The sequence below is a fragment of the Tupaia chinensis genome, unplaced genomic scaffold, assembly GCF_000334495.1.
Source record: "Tupaia chinensis unplaced genomic scaffold, TupChi_1.0 Scaffold144682_1, whole genome shotgun sequence".
In the NCBI taxonomy this organism is placed as follows: domain Eukaryota; kingdom Metazoa; phylum Chordata; class Mammalia; order Scandentia; family Tupaiidae; genus Tupaia; species Tupaia belangeri.
Genome location: NW_006204543.1, coordinates 3,196,447 through 3,210,612, shown reverse-complemented (window position 1 = coordinate 3,210,612; position 14,166 = coordinate 3,196,447). Strand labels below are relative to the sequence as shown.

The 14,166-nt window shown below is 51.7% G+C and overlaps 1 long non-coding RNA gene across 3 annotated transcripts in view; it reads left to right on the top strand.

Moving 5' to 3' along the window:
* Positions 1–64: 64 nt before the first annotated feature.
* LOC106733743 (uncharacterized) overlaps positions 65–14,166 on the top strand; it is a 78,391-nt gene continuing 64,289 nt past the window's right edge. The window contains exons 1-4 of one of the 3 annotated variants that reach the window (XR_003547652.1): positions 65–241; positions 2,009–2,108; positions 3,784–3,911; positions 6,529–6,573. This is a non-coding gene — a long non-coding RNA (uncharacterized LOC106733743). Of the gene's footprint in view, positions 364–2,008; positions 2,109–3,783; positions 3,912–6,528; positions 6,574–14,166 lie in introns of all 3 variants that reach the window. The other 2 variants (XR_001369661.2, XR_001369662.2) reach the window with 2 other exon arrangements.

Sequence of the window (14,166 nt, the reverse complement as noted above, 5' to 3'; positions counted from 1 at the left end):
CGGCGGGGCCGCGGCCCCCCCCCCGACCCGAGGCAGGCGGAACCGAATTCGAAACCGCCTGGAGTCGTCGGGCAGCGCCGGGCCTCGGAGTGCGGCCAGGCCGGCCGGCGCGTGCCTTTGTGCCCCGGGCGCCGCGCTTCCCGGGTCCCGTTCGCGCTTCTAGGCAGTGAGCAGTGCGCGCCCACTGGAAAACGGCTATGTGCCCGCCACCCCCCTGTGCCTTCCCAGTCACTTTCTCCAGGTATTTTCTTCACGTTTTATCTCGGCGTGCCAAAGGAAGCAGCGACGCCGCGAAGGAGCCGCTCGGAATTCTCTGAACGCGGCCAGATGAGGAACCTCACCCCAGCTCTTCCCAACGACCGGGTTAGAGCAAACACACGCTTATTGTTTTCCACTGGGAGACCCGTCTAAATACCTTTTTGTTTGGGTTTGAGTTGTTAGCCAGCAAAAATATTTCCTAAATACCGGTGATTGACCTGTTCAATTAGAAATAGATTACCTCCCAATTACTTCCCGGGCATTTGCCTAATTAACCTTTAATAATCACATCACTATTCAGTTTTCGAGATAATTAATGAGAAAAACTCTTCGGAAACTATGAATTGCCTGGCCAATGTTAATTTTCAGATTTTTTTTTCTAAGTCTGGAGAATTGATTAATATTAAAACTATAGAGTATGTCGTCTGACTCCTAGAAGAAAGCTTAGGTTTGTCTCCCCGCTTTGAGAAACAGGTGAGTCGGAGCTAATAAACTAGACTGATGTTCACAAATCACTTCTGTGAACTGGCTCATTCTCAGCCTGCTGTGCATATCAGGGTTATATGCGAGTGTAAAGCACTTCCTCTTGAAAAGGGTGGCTCTCTCAGCTATTGCTGATGTGATTAAGTCACCATGTTAATCAAACCCACGTAAAGAACCGCTCATCAGTGGGGCCCCAGTCAAAGGTAGAGATTTTAAATCAGTCCAAGAGTGAGTGGAATAAGCCGGCACTCACTTGAACTCAGACGCTTTTCTCTGTGCCAGTGTCACCGACGTTGTCCACAGTCCCTCTAAAAGTCACCTTTGGAGTCCGGTTAGTAAAGCGTGACTCCGAAAAGGTCCTCTGAGGATTGCATTTGTCCTGATTCTCCCCACGAGAGTTTCAACAAGTCCTCAGTCTACGCTCCCCAGGGCCCGTCAGCCTGCGTATATGTAGTGTATTCATTTATGAAGAGATTCTAAGCTCACTGGTGAAATTCATACTTTCCTCTTCAGAGTCACGTTAGACTATGAGGCCCACGTTCAGGGCCTGGTGCACAGACACGTCAGAGCGAAGCAAACAGAGCTCCTGTTGTGTGTGTGCCTTTAAGTTATGGCAGTGCAGGCCCAACCTGGCTAGACCAAATATCCTTGGCACATTTATGCTAAATGTATTTCGATATAAAACATCAAGTGAAAAAGGGAAGCCCATGCGTATAAAACTTGGTACATCGTATCTCTGTCATAAATGGGTTTATTTTTTCAACATTAACAAAGCGGCACAGTCCAGTGTTTAATTGCTGGCAGTAATGAGATTCTGCAGCTGATTCTCTGGCTGGATCCCAGGATCCAAGATAGAAGAGCAGAACTGGCCCCTGACTAGAAAACCCCGGGAGGGAGCACTGCCTGGTCAGAGATTTCTATGAGGGGTTGTCCGTGTCTTCAGGGCGTGCTCCTCTTGTGCAGTTGACACGTTTCCATTTGCCCTTCACATCTCACTAGTTCACCATTTTTATTTTCTCTCTTTCTCTTTCAAAAGCCACCTGTTCTAGGAAACCATCTCTGACTAAGCCTAATTAAGAAGGATGTGTACTCCTTAAGGCCAAAGCCTGCCCCATATACATGTGCTTAATCCCATATCTTTAGTAGCAGTCTATTTATTCAACACGTATGGTTGAGGCCCTGTTTTTACCGGGCATGGTGTGGGATGCCGAGATCACAGGAGGGTCGGCGCAATCGTGATGTTTATAAAGCCCTGACTGTGTTGCAGGCCCTGCCCTGTGTTGAGGGAATGGCCAGCCAGATGGACGAAGTTCCCGGACGGCGGAAAAGATAAACAACGATAACAAAGAAGTGCAAAGACTGTTATGGTAAGGGAAGATAAGGAGTGTGGGAAAACTGTAAGAGCGGCTAAACCGATTGCCTTGTGTGGGGGGTGAGGGCTCCAGAAAGCCCTGGTCTCTAAATAGAGACCTGAAGGTAGGTAGTGGGCCACACCTGCAGGGAGTATTGAGCTGGGATTTGCATTTTATCAATAGGAGAACCACTCTGGCTGCTGCTTGGAGTATAGGTTGGAAAGAGACAAGACCCAGAAAACCAGTTCTGATTTTGTGACAGTAGGCTGGAGAGGAGATGAGAGTGGTCTAGAGTAAAGCAGAGGGGATTAAGAGAAGAAAACAGATAGGAAAGAGATCCAGGAGCTAGCTAGGAAAAATGGGTGGTGTGCAGGAGAGCGAGGAGATGGAGTGACTCAGGTTTCAGCCTAGGCAACTGGACGAGGGTAGTGGCTTTCAGGAGAGGACCGAGGAGGAGCAGATGGGAGGCAAGGGAGTTCAAGTTTGGACGAGTTGAATTTGAGATACCTAGGGGGCATGATGTGAGCAGGAATACCGATAAGCTGTCTGCTATTTGGATCTGGGGTTCAGTGAGGAGATAGGCTGGGGGTGGGGGGAATTGATCAGTCTGTACCGTATTTACCCCAATATGAGGTACTTCTGAATAGCAGGTAAGCCTCTATTTTTCTGATTAAAAGACCCCACACCCTTCCAATAAAACATTGTAGCCAACTTAAATATATATATACATATATATATACATATACACACACACACATACACTTATAGAGATACTGAGGAAATGATCAGGGCTCCACTTGTAATACTAAATGTATTGATTTAATTATACTTATATACTTTAAATGACATATTATATAAAATATAACTTTAAAATAAAGTTCTAGAAATGCTTCTCAGAGTCTTTATCATCAAGATCAGATCTTGAGTCTCTGACATAGCACACGTCATTTTCATTGCTGCCTATGTCATTGCCACCTGTGTCTAAGATGCTGTCACTGGGAATTTTATTCCAAGTACCTAATCGTACCACCTCTTCCTGTAATCGTAGTCGTGTGCCATCTTGCCTTTTGTAGTGACTTTTAAAGGCTTGTTTACAAGGACACCCAGCACCCATACTAATTTCCAAATCTGTGTTAAATTTGTCTCCTTTCTTACCAGTGCTGTTAGGTGGCTTCTGTATGAGCATCGATTGAGAGTATTTCATGCTAATGTATAGTTCCCTAACAGAGCAGGTGTTGTTCAAGACAATTGAGAGCATCCTATATAAAAGACTTTGTAAGGGCACAGTATGAGGTGATCTCCCGCTTCTCAGGAAGGGTTACTATCTTTTATTAGGTTATCAGAAAATTCACGATGGATTTTGGCATAGAAAAAACACGTCACGACTTTTCCGACAACTCAATATTGAGGTATATACGGTAATGCCAAGAGCTTGCCCCAGGAGATTTTAGGGATGGAGCAAAGGACTTCAGAACTAGGATAGAACCTGGACTGAGAGCTAAGGACTAGGACCAAACAGAGGAGCATTATCATGTGAAGGCGTACAACAAAAAGGGAAACTCACAAAGAGACAAGCAGACATGTAAAAAGAAAACCAGAAACATCCCAGAAACCAAAAAGAGTTCCAGATGTGGTTGGTGGTGTGGTGGTGTTGATGTAAGACCTAAACACTGTCATTCGTTGGATGTAGGGACACGGTAGGTGTCAAGGACAGCCTTAGCAGATGCTGTTTCAGCAGAGAAGGTCATCGTGGTTACACCTTTCGCTGAGTGTGGAAAACGTCTTGGAGAAGCGTACCTGGATTCAGAGGAGGAGTCGGTAGGTCCAGAATGATTTGGCCGGGGGGGAGGGATTACATGTTGATGTAAGGAGGCTATGGAGAGGGACGTGTTGAAGATCGAGAGAGTTGGGCTAATTGATAGCTTTAGAGAGAGTGCAGTGGATAATTTGGCAGCTGTAATTCAGCAAGGCCCGTGATTATCTGACCTCTGTGCTCTCTGGCAACTGGCAAAGGGCAAAAAGGCTTCACAGAACAGAGTTACACCCTGGCCCAGTGGTTTCCAGGAAGCTCGTGGCTGTATTTAAACATGTCAAGTTCCTGTGCCATCTTAATGAAAATTGGAGACAATAGGCAACATCCTGACATTGGCTCCCTAGTCCCCTAAAGTCCTATTCTCAAAGGACACCCAGTTGCATCCCCAAAGGCAGCAATTGCAAAACAAGACAGTGGCGCCTTCCGGTAAGAATGACAGGATTGCCGAGTGCGAAGGCACGGACCTGTCATCCTGGCTCCTCCAGAGATGGAGGCAGGAGGCAAGCCTGAGTAACATGGCGAGAGCCTATCTCTGAACAGAAAAGGGAAAACTTGCTTTTTGGTTACAAGTCACAAAAACCCACACAAAACACTATTTTAGGAGAAAGAAAATTTTATTAGAAGGACCCAGGCATCTTAAGACAAAGATGCATCCGGGCAGATGGTGGCACACCAGTAATGTGACTGGATCCACGTAGGAAAGGTCCTGGGAACTCCCTGAGCACACCAGGCATGCACCGGCCTGTGATCTGGGCAGCTGGGGCTTGTGGGTGGACGGGGCCATGAGGACCCTGTGGGGGGTGCCTGTCTCTGTGTGCCCCTCCCCTCCACCCTCTCACTCACTCACAAAAAGATATGAACAAACTTAAAAGAAGAAGATGCAACTGAGCCTCAGGAATGGAACCGGAGATCTCACAGAACCCACAAACTTCCCTTTTAGAGAGCCTTGTCTCTGCACTTCTCTCTGAATCTGCCTTAACTTTACCTTGGGGCAGAATGCCTCTCTCCCATGTCCCCGTGTCCCCGTGTCCTCGTCCCAGGGTGGTAAATGGCTACCCCCAACTTCCAAGTTGCCCCATGAGCTTCTATTTCTGACCATCTGGTTATAAATCCCGCAGTGAGCAGACAGATTGGCAGCCTGGTTTAGGCGCTCACCCTAACCACTCAGGGACTGAGCAGTAGCACTAGAGCAGCTCCCACTGGCCCTCGACAAGGAGGTACATGCAGTACCACGGGGAAGGGGAGCCAGTCAAGCCCATCACTCTTCCCTATTCTCCAGCCTTGTGCCTGATGCTTTATACTTATTTGCCTAAAAATAAATATTTGGTGTCAATATAAAGATTTTTTTTTTTAACTGTGGAAAGAAAATTAGATATCAGGTCAAGGGATTTGCTTGATGGGAGGAGCCAGGAATAGAGGAGCCAAAGATGGGTGCACGCAGATAGTTTGTAGGTGGGAGGGTGCCCCATTTACCCTCGCAGGTCTTGAGGTCCTTGATGAAGTAGGCAGTGAGGTCATTTGTGAGGAAGACGGAGAGGGGAGGGGAGGGCTGGGGTGTTTAAGCAGAGGGGTAAATGTCCCAGTATGCTACCTGCTGGCATTTCATCAGCGTTCTATGGGTCCAGCTGAAATTGGTGGCGATATGTTTGTGTTTTTTTTTCCATCCAGCACTCATGGTAGCAACAGAGAAGGAAGATGGTGGGATTGACCCCCAGTTGGGGGTTTCTAAGGACCGAGGGAGTCAGAGGAATTGAAGGCAGTTACTGCAGGGTCGGAGCATGTAGCTTAGGCCAGATGCGGGGAGGAGGTAAGCCCGGAAAGAGCAGAGTGAGTAGGAGAAAATGAGTGTCCAGGAACTGGCGCTCCAGGAAGATGGGAGAGGAAATACACTCTGTGCGAAGCAGCAGTAGGGACGTACAGACAGGTTGTGTGTGTGAGGCTGAAATATTGACGGTTTCTCTTTCAGAAGACCCAAGGAAGCCCAGGAACTTTTAGGTCGCAGTGTTTGGTGCATTTCTTTTGGGTTCATTGTTTGTATGTTTCGGAAATGATAGGGCTTTCCTTTTTGCTGCTTGGCCTTGACTCTGTCTAGCTGCTTCACTGCACATGTATATGACACACACAGACACACACACACACACGTGCACACTCACCCCAACCTGCTTTTCACACAGGATTTGAGGTGGCCATAAAAAGATTACCTGAGGACAACCAGGCTCTTTATTCTGAGATTTCCCTCCCCTCCCTGCCGCTCTCTGCTCTCCAGCACTAGGGAGCTTAACTGGGTACAGAAAACCCTCCAGAATCTCATTCTTCCTCAGCTTGTGTCCCTGTAGAAGGGCGGCTTGTGTTTGGGTCCCTTTCTTTAGCTTTGCTGGGCCATCCTGAGCTAAAAGACTCCCAAGCAGGAGGCGCCCTCAGCCTTAGCACAAGCTGGGGAATGAAAAATAGAGCCGGTGCTCTGTAGGCCCTCCCGCGGGGGCATCAGCGAGAATGCCATCCTGTACAGCCTGCCTCTGCCCTGTTCATGCTTGCACGACCCCCTCCCGGTGCTGCAGGGGGTGGAGGGAGAGAGAAGGGAGCAGAGTGGGGGGCAGTGCGGTAAAAGATTGTCCTCCGCAGGCCAAGGAAAGCATGCAGGACAGCGAGACCAACATGGTGGCAACAGTGAGTATAATCACTTTCATTTCGCACTTAAGATACCTGAGGGGTGGCTCACGTCAGCCATGATGTGCCAGAAGCGAAAACAAAACAAGAACAAAAACACTGGTGCCAGGGTATGGTCTGAATATCTGTGTCTCCCCAATTCACTTGTTGACAAATAATGACCATGGCGATGGTATTAGGAGGTAGGCCTTTGGTCGTGATGAGTTCATGGGACTAGGGCCCTCACAAAAGAGACCCCAGGATGGGCCTTGTCCCTCCACCATGGGAGGACACGGGAGGGGCTGTCATCCGTGAAGAATAGGCCTTCACAAGAGGCCGAGTCTGCTGGCCCCTTCATCTTGGACCCCCAGCCTCCAGAACTATGAGAAGGACACTTGTGTTACTCACAAGCCACCCGGTGTGGTCTTCCATTACAGCAGCCCAGACAGACAAAGAGCCACGAGTCTCAGGTCAGTCTGATTGCTTGTTTTGCTTGGTTGGTTGGTTGGTTTTGCCCAAGAATGTAAGTGAAGTGGTGAGGAAGTGGCACGAGGTCAGCCGGGCAGGTAAATATTAACACCACCTGCTGGCCACTCCAGAGTTGGACAAATGAGTCTGGCAAGGGAGGTGCCTCCAGCCTCCGACTGCAAATCCAGTGACAGGTAGAGGGAGCATCTGCACAGAACCCCAGGAAATGGAGTGGACCCTTTAATACCGGGGAGGGAGGCGTCCAGGGAAACCGAGAAGATGTTGGGAGGAGATTTGGCTTGAAGAGCTCTCGTCAGGGGGGAGGAGGCACAGAACACTATGAAAGGGGCCTGTGGGGTGTCGGCTGCCGGGATGAGGGGCTGCCACTGGTCCTGATGCTCAGCCATGGGTCTCAGCAAGGACTGAGGACTGGGAGGAGCCCAGGCCCAACCAATGAAGCCTTTGATGTTGAGGAGCAGTAAGTGGAGGTGTTGGCCACTCACACTAGGGCTCGGGCTTCCCTGCAGCTCCCTCATGTTGGCAGCCACAGACTGCAGTGGCAGGGCCTGCACTGCGGGGAGTGGCCAGGGAAGATGCAAGAGCGACTCCCCCAGCAGGAGTCCAGGATGCTGCTCCAGGAGGGACGCTCCCTGCACCTGAACCCAGGCTTCCCCAGACATCGACCCACCCCAGGACTACACCTAAAACACAAAGTCCCAGGAGTTAGAAATTCCCAGGAGTGAGCCCCAGACTTCTGTATTTCTGAGAAGTCATCCTTCACCTTTAACATTTGGGCGGAGAAACAGAACTTAGGGGTGGTAGTGAGTTGGGTGACAAAGTAAGCAAAACAGACTGGATCTTTGTTCAGTGTACAGTGGCTCTATGGACAACCAACCTTATAGATGTTCACATTCTTAAACCCAGACTGACCTAAATACACTAAAATAAACTGAACCATTACCTTATAATGCCTAGGAAGATGACTGTGGGCAGAGCAAGCCTATCCTCATGGGTTTACTTTCTAGTGGTAATAAAAGAAGTCGAGTGAGGGACCAGCAGGTGTGGTGGTTAAGGCGTTGGTCTCCCACATGGCCAACTGCCGTTTGAGTCCCAAACCTAGCAGCTTGATAATCATGCTGGGCGTGTGTGGGAGCTTGCCCAAAGCCCTGAGAGGAGACTGGAGAAAAAGAAGTTGCGATGTGGCCATACCCCTGAGAGATGATCTCCCATTTTCCCTTTCTCTCTGTCTGTGAGCGCATGTGCCCTATGGCAAAAACCTAAAAAGAAAACCGGGAAAGGGGGTTAGAGGATGACAGGATGGCTCTTTCGCGTAACGTGGTTGAAAGGGGGTCAGAGGGTGACAGGATGGCTATTTCACGTAACGTGGTTGAAAGGGGGTTAGAGGATGACAGGATGGCTATTTTACGTAACGTGGTTGACACAAGGCAGCGAAGGGTAGGTGGTGTGTGGTGCATTTCAGTTCTCCGCAAATTTTACTAGGATGATTTACAGTTCAGAGAGAAAGATCTCTAAGTCTGAGTCTGAGTCCCTTTCATGTCCTTGATATGTTCTAACTACACTCCAAAGGGCTGTGCCGGTCGTCTTGCCCCTTTGCGATGGGACTGCTGAGTGTGTCTACTGTCTCATAAACTTGGCCACAGAGGAGCTTCCGGGCTGCTCCATGGCATGATGGCTAAAGGTGCCAGACCCCACATGGCCAAGCATGCTGTTTGAGTCCTGGACATGGAGGCTTGGGGAAACGCTGGCACCTGTGTGCGTACCCACAGTCCCTAATGGAAGGAGAAACGGAGGCGGGATTGCAGTATAACTGTGCCCGGCTGGAAGGTGCTTTCTGTCACTGTCCCTCTGTTTTGCTCTGGTGAGCACATGTACCCTGTGGCAATTTTCTTTTAAAAAAGAGAAAGACGGAACCAGTTGATGGCATAGTGGTTACTTCACTGGTCTCCCATATGATCGACTGCGGTTCAAGGGTCCTGGACCCGGTGGTTTAAAACTCACGCCAGGCATGTGTGCATGTGTGTCCAAAACCCTGAGAGGAGAATGGAGGAGAGAAGGGATTGTGGCATGGCTACTACTCCTAGAGAGTGATTTCTCACCTCTGACTCTCACTCTCTCTTCAGCAAGCACACACGCCCTATAGCAAAAATCTGTTTCTAAAAAAAACTCGTGCTGGCGCATGTGCATGCGTACCCCGAATCCCAAGAGGAGAAGGGATTGTGGCATGGCCATCCCCCCGGGGGGTGATTTCTTGTCTTCTGTCTCTCTGTCACTCTGTCTCTCTCCAGCAAGCACATGCGCCCTATCGCAAAAATCTCTCTCTAAAAACAAACAAACCAACAAACCAAAGAACCTCAAGCTGGCACATGTGCATGCATGCCCCAAACCCCAAGGAGAAGGGACTGTGGTGTGGCTATCCCCCCTGGGGGGTGATTTCTCACTTTCTGTCTCTGTCTCTGGCAAGCGCACGTACCTATAACAAATATCTCTCAAAAAAAAAAAAAGAAAGAAAGAAAGGAAGAAAAAGAAAAAAAGAAAGAAAGAGAAAAAAAGAAAGAAAGAGAAAGAAAGAAAAAAGGAGAGCTTTCATGGCATTTGCTGCCAGTAGCTTCACCCGACTCTGGCCAACTCAGCTGTGCCATGTGCTGTGCTCTGCCCGTGACCTCCGGGCCGGACACTGCCGAACCCTTTCCCCATATGGCGGGCTGCGCGGTTTCACTCATCACACGTTAACTTTCACAGCACCAGGATCTGTTTCAAGATTATTTATCTTGTTCATTTGCCTATTTTTACATCAGTATCATACCGTTTAGCTATTCAAGTGTAAGACCGTCTAATGTCTGGCCAGACTAATTTCTGCTTGTTATTCTCGTCTTTAACATGTCCATGGGGTCATCAAAACATCCAGGAAAATGTGCATTATGAAGAAACTGTGCATAGACTTCCGCATTTTTTTTTCCTACCAGATGAACATGTACTTTGACCCCGTTTCCCATGAACCCTGTGAGTCCCCTGCGTGTGTGTGTGCGTGTGTGTGCACTTGTGCTTGTCATAGCCAAGAGTGCATGAACTTTATGCCCCTGTGATGAAGCACTCCTTTTGCCCTCCTCCCCTCATTACTTCATTTTTTGATGCTATTAGTGGTGGGGTTTCCTTCTTCATCACGTTTTTAATATGTTATTGCTATTATACAGGCTGGCTATTGATTTTCATGTATTTATCCCACCCTGCCATTGTACTGAGTGCTCGTATATCAATTCCAGTAGCTTTATAATGAAATCTCTTTGGTTTTATAGATACACAATTTGTTCTATCTTCTATTGCTAAACAGTTTCTACTCTCTTTTAGATACACTATTCCTTGATGTTATAGGATTTATTACCCATAACATGTTTTTATTTTGAAATATATTGCGCATCAAAATAAAATCGCTCTCTTTCACAAATGATGGCTTTGGCCTTAAACTTGACTTTAAGTGTATTTGTGCCTAATTTGTCCTTTGATTTTAAAATTTGTTCCCTTCTCTATTTTTCCATATTTACTTATTTGTGAGAGACAGCCCAACTGGGCCTTCGCAGCACGGCCCACCCGCAGCCTCAGCTGGCCTGGGTCTCGGACACATGCACACCCCCAGCACACTCAGGGAGGTCCCGGCTGGATGTGAACTCGAGATCCATCCCACTGGCCCCAGTTGCACCTCTGCTGCCTGGCCAGAGGGCACGTGTGTTCGCCACAGTGTGCATGTGTGAGTGGGAAGCAACCCCCTGCCTGGGATATGGTCAGGCTATGATTGCTTTTCTGTCATCCTTTCAGGATTTGGGGCGCACACACTTGCGTACCCAGAGTGCTTTTCAAGCCTCCAGGGCCAAGATTCGAACCACGGCTGGCCATGTGTGATTTGGCTCCCTTAATTACTGGACTACGGGTCTGGCCAGCCTGGCCTCAGTCTGTGCACTTTCCCTCTGATTCAGCAGGGTGCAGTACACACCTGTCCTATAGCCCTCACTTCCAAGCACTGGGCAGTGCTGGGGTGAGCATGTTATGCAGTCCAACCCCCATCTCCTGGCCATGGGGACTGGGCTTGTATGGTCACTCGACCCCAACTTGGCCCATCCCGTCACTCCAGTCCACCAAGTGTATGGGACGGGTTCATGTGCGGGCACCTGACTGCAGCTGTGCTCACAGAGACGCTGAGACTTAGAGTCCTGACAGAGTGAGACTGGTAGTTTAAAGTTAAACTGAAAAAGCCAGGAACTACCCGAGGTCATTTGTTTTTTTTAACATGTGGAGAAAACTAGTGTCTAGCAAAAGAGAATAAAGCTGATACATAATCACAGCAGCGATGATGAAGATGGCATTTGGACATCACCCACATCCGGGTCTCGAGTTCCCGGTGTACGGCTGCATCCCTGCCCCTGCAGTTGCCCAGCTGTTCTCTCCACGTCACCCACGTCCGGGTCTCGAGTTCCCGGTGTACAGCTGCATCCCTGCCCCTGCAGTTGCCCAGCTGTTCTCTCCACGTCACCCACGTCTGGGTCTCGAGTTCCCGGCGTGTGGCTACATCCCTGTCCCTGTAGTTGCCCAGCTGTTCTCTCCACGTCACCCACGTCCGGGTCTCGAGTTCCCGGTGTACGGCTGCATCCCTGCCCCTGCAGTTGCCCAGCTGTTCTCTCCACGTCCCCCACGTCCGGGTCTCGAGTTCCCGGTGTACGGCTGCATCCCTGCCCCTGCAGTTGCCCAGCTGTTCTCTCCACGTCCCCCACGTCCGGGTCTCGAGTTCCCGGTGTACGGCTGCATCCCTGCCCCTGCAGTTGCCCAGCTGTTCTCTCCACGTCCCCCACGTCCGGGTCTCGAGTTCCCGGTGTACGGCTGCATCCCTGCCCCTGCAGTTGCCCAGCTGTTCTCTCCACGTCCCCCACGTCCGGGTCTCGAGTTCCCGGTGTACGGCTGCATCCCTGCCCCTGCAGTTGCCCAGCTGTTCTCTCCACGTCCCCCACGTCCGGGTCTCGAGTTCCCGGTGTACGGCTGCATCCCTGCCCCTGCAGTTGCCCAGCTGTTCTCTCCACGTCCCCCACGTCCGGGTCTCGAGTTCCCGGTGTACGGCTGCATCCCTGCCCCTGCAGTTGCCCAGCTGTTCTCTCCACGTCCCCCACGTCCGGGTCTCGAGTTCCCGGTGTACGGCTGCATCCCTGCCCCTGCAGTTGCCCAGCTGTTCTCTCCACGTCCCCCACGTCCGGGTCTCGAGTTCCCGGTGTACGGCTGCATCCCTGCCCCTGCAGTTGCCCAGCTGTTCTCTCCACGTCCCCCACGTCCGGGTCTCGAGTTCCCGGTGTACGGCTGCATCCCTGCCCCTGCAGTTGCCCAGCTGTTCTCTCCACGTCCCCCACGTCCGGGTCTCGAGTTCCCGGTGTACGGCTGCATCCCTGCCCCTGCAGTTGCCCAGCTGTTCTCTCCACGTCCCCCACGTCCGGGTCTCGAGTTCCCGGTGTACGGCTGCATCCCTGCCCCTGCAGTTGCCCAGCTGTTCTCTCCACGTCCCCCACGTCCGGGTCTCGAGTTCCCGGTGTACGGCTGCATCCCTGCCCCTGCAGTTGCCCAGCTGTTCTCTCCACGTCCCCCACGTCCGGGTCTCGAGTTCCCGGTGTACGGCTGCATCCCTGCCCCTGCAGTTGCCCAGCTGTTCTCTCCACGTCCCCCACGTCCGGGTCTCGAGTTCCCGGTGTACGGCTGCATCCCTGCCCCTGCAGTTGCCCAGCTGTTCTCTCCACGTCCCCCACGTCCGGGTCTCGAGTTCCCGGTGTACGGCTGCATCCCTGCCCCTGCAGTTGCCCAGCTGTTCTCTCCACGTCCCCCACGTCCGGGTCTCGAGTTCCCGGTGTACGGCTGCATCCCTGCCCCTGCAGTTGCCCAGCTGTTCTCTCCACGTCCCCCACGTCCGGGTCTCGAGTTCCCGGTGTACGGCTGCATCCCTGCCCCTGCAGTTGCCCAGCTGTTCTCTCCACGTCCCCCACGTCCGGGTCTCGAGTTCCCGGTGTACGGCTGCATCCCTGCCCCTGCAGTTGCCCAGCTGTTCTCTCCACGTCCCCCACGTCCGGGTCTCGAGTTCCCGGTGTACGGCTGCATCCCTGCCCCTGCAGTTGCCCAGCTGTTCTCTCCACGTCCCCCACGTCCGGGTCTCGAGTTCCCGGTGTACGGCTGCATCCCTGCCCCTGCAGTTGCCCAGCTGTTCTCTCCACGTCCCCCACGTCCGGGTCTCGAGTTCCCGGTGTACGGCTGCATCCCTGCCCCTGCAGTTGCCCAGCTGTTCTCTCCACGTCCCCCACGTCCGGGTCTCGAGTTCCCGGTGTACGGCTGCATCCCTGCCCCTGCAGTTGCCCAGCTGTTCTCTCCACGTCCCCCACGTCCGGGTCTCGAGTTCCCGGTGTACGGCTGCATCCCTGCCCCTGCAGTTGCCCAGCTGTTCTCTCCACGTCCCCCACGTCCGGGTCTCGAGTTCCCGGTGTACGGCTGCATCCCTGCCCCTGCAGTTGCCCAGCTGTTCTCTCCACGTCCCCCACGTCCGGGTCTCGAGTTCCCGGTGTACGGCTGCATCCCTGCCCCTGCAGTTGCCCAGCTGTTCTCTCCACGTCCCCCACGTCCGGGTCTCGAGTTCCCGGTGTACGGCTGCATCCCTGCCCCTGCAGTTGCCCAGCTGTTCTCTCCACGTCCCCCACGTCCGGGTCTCGAGTTCCCGGTGTACGGCTGCATCCCTGCCCCTGCAGTTGCCCAGCTGTTCTCTCCACGTCACCCACGTCCGGGTCTGGAGTTCCCGGCGTGTGGCTGCATCCCTGCCCCTGCAGTTGCCCAGCTGTTCTCTCAGGTTTTATGCCTCAGCCTTGATCCAATGGATCCTCCTCTTATTTACTTATTGCTTTGTAACTGGCTTAGAGTCACTCTTGAAACAGGGATACCAGTGAGATTGTTCTCTAATTCCTAGAGGTGAAAAATACTTGTTTCTCTGTCCTGCCGGCTGGATGAGTTCAGTGGAGAATTAAGAAAGGGAAGAATACGAGAGTTCTGTCAGGGTTATCTCAGCCCCATTCTCCTCTCCCGTCCAGATAATGGGAGCCACACTTCTCCCGCAGGAAC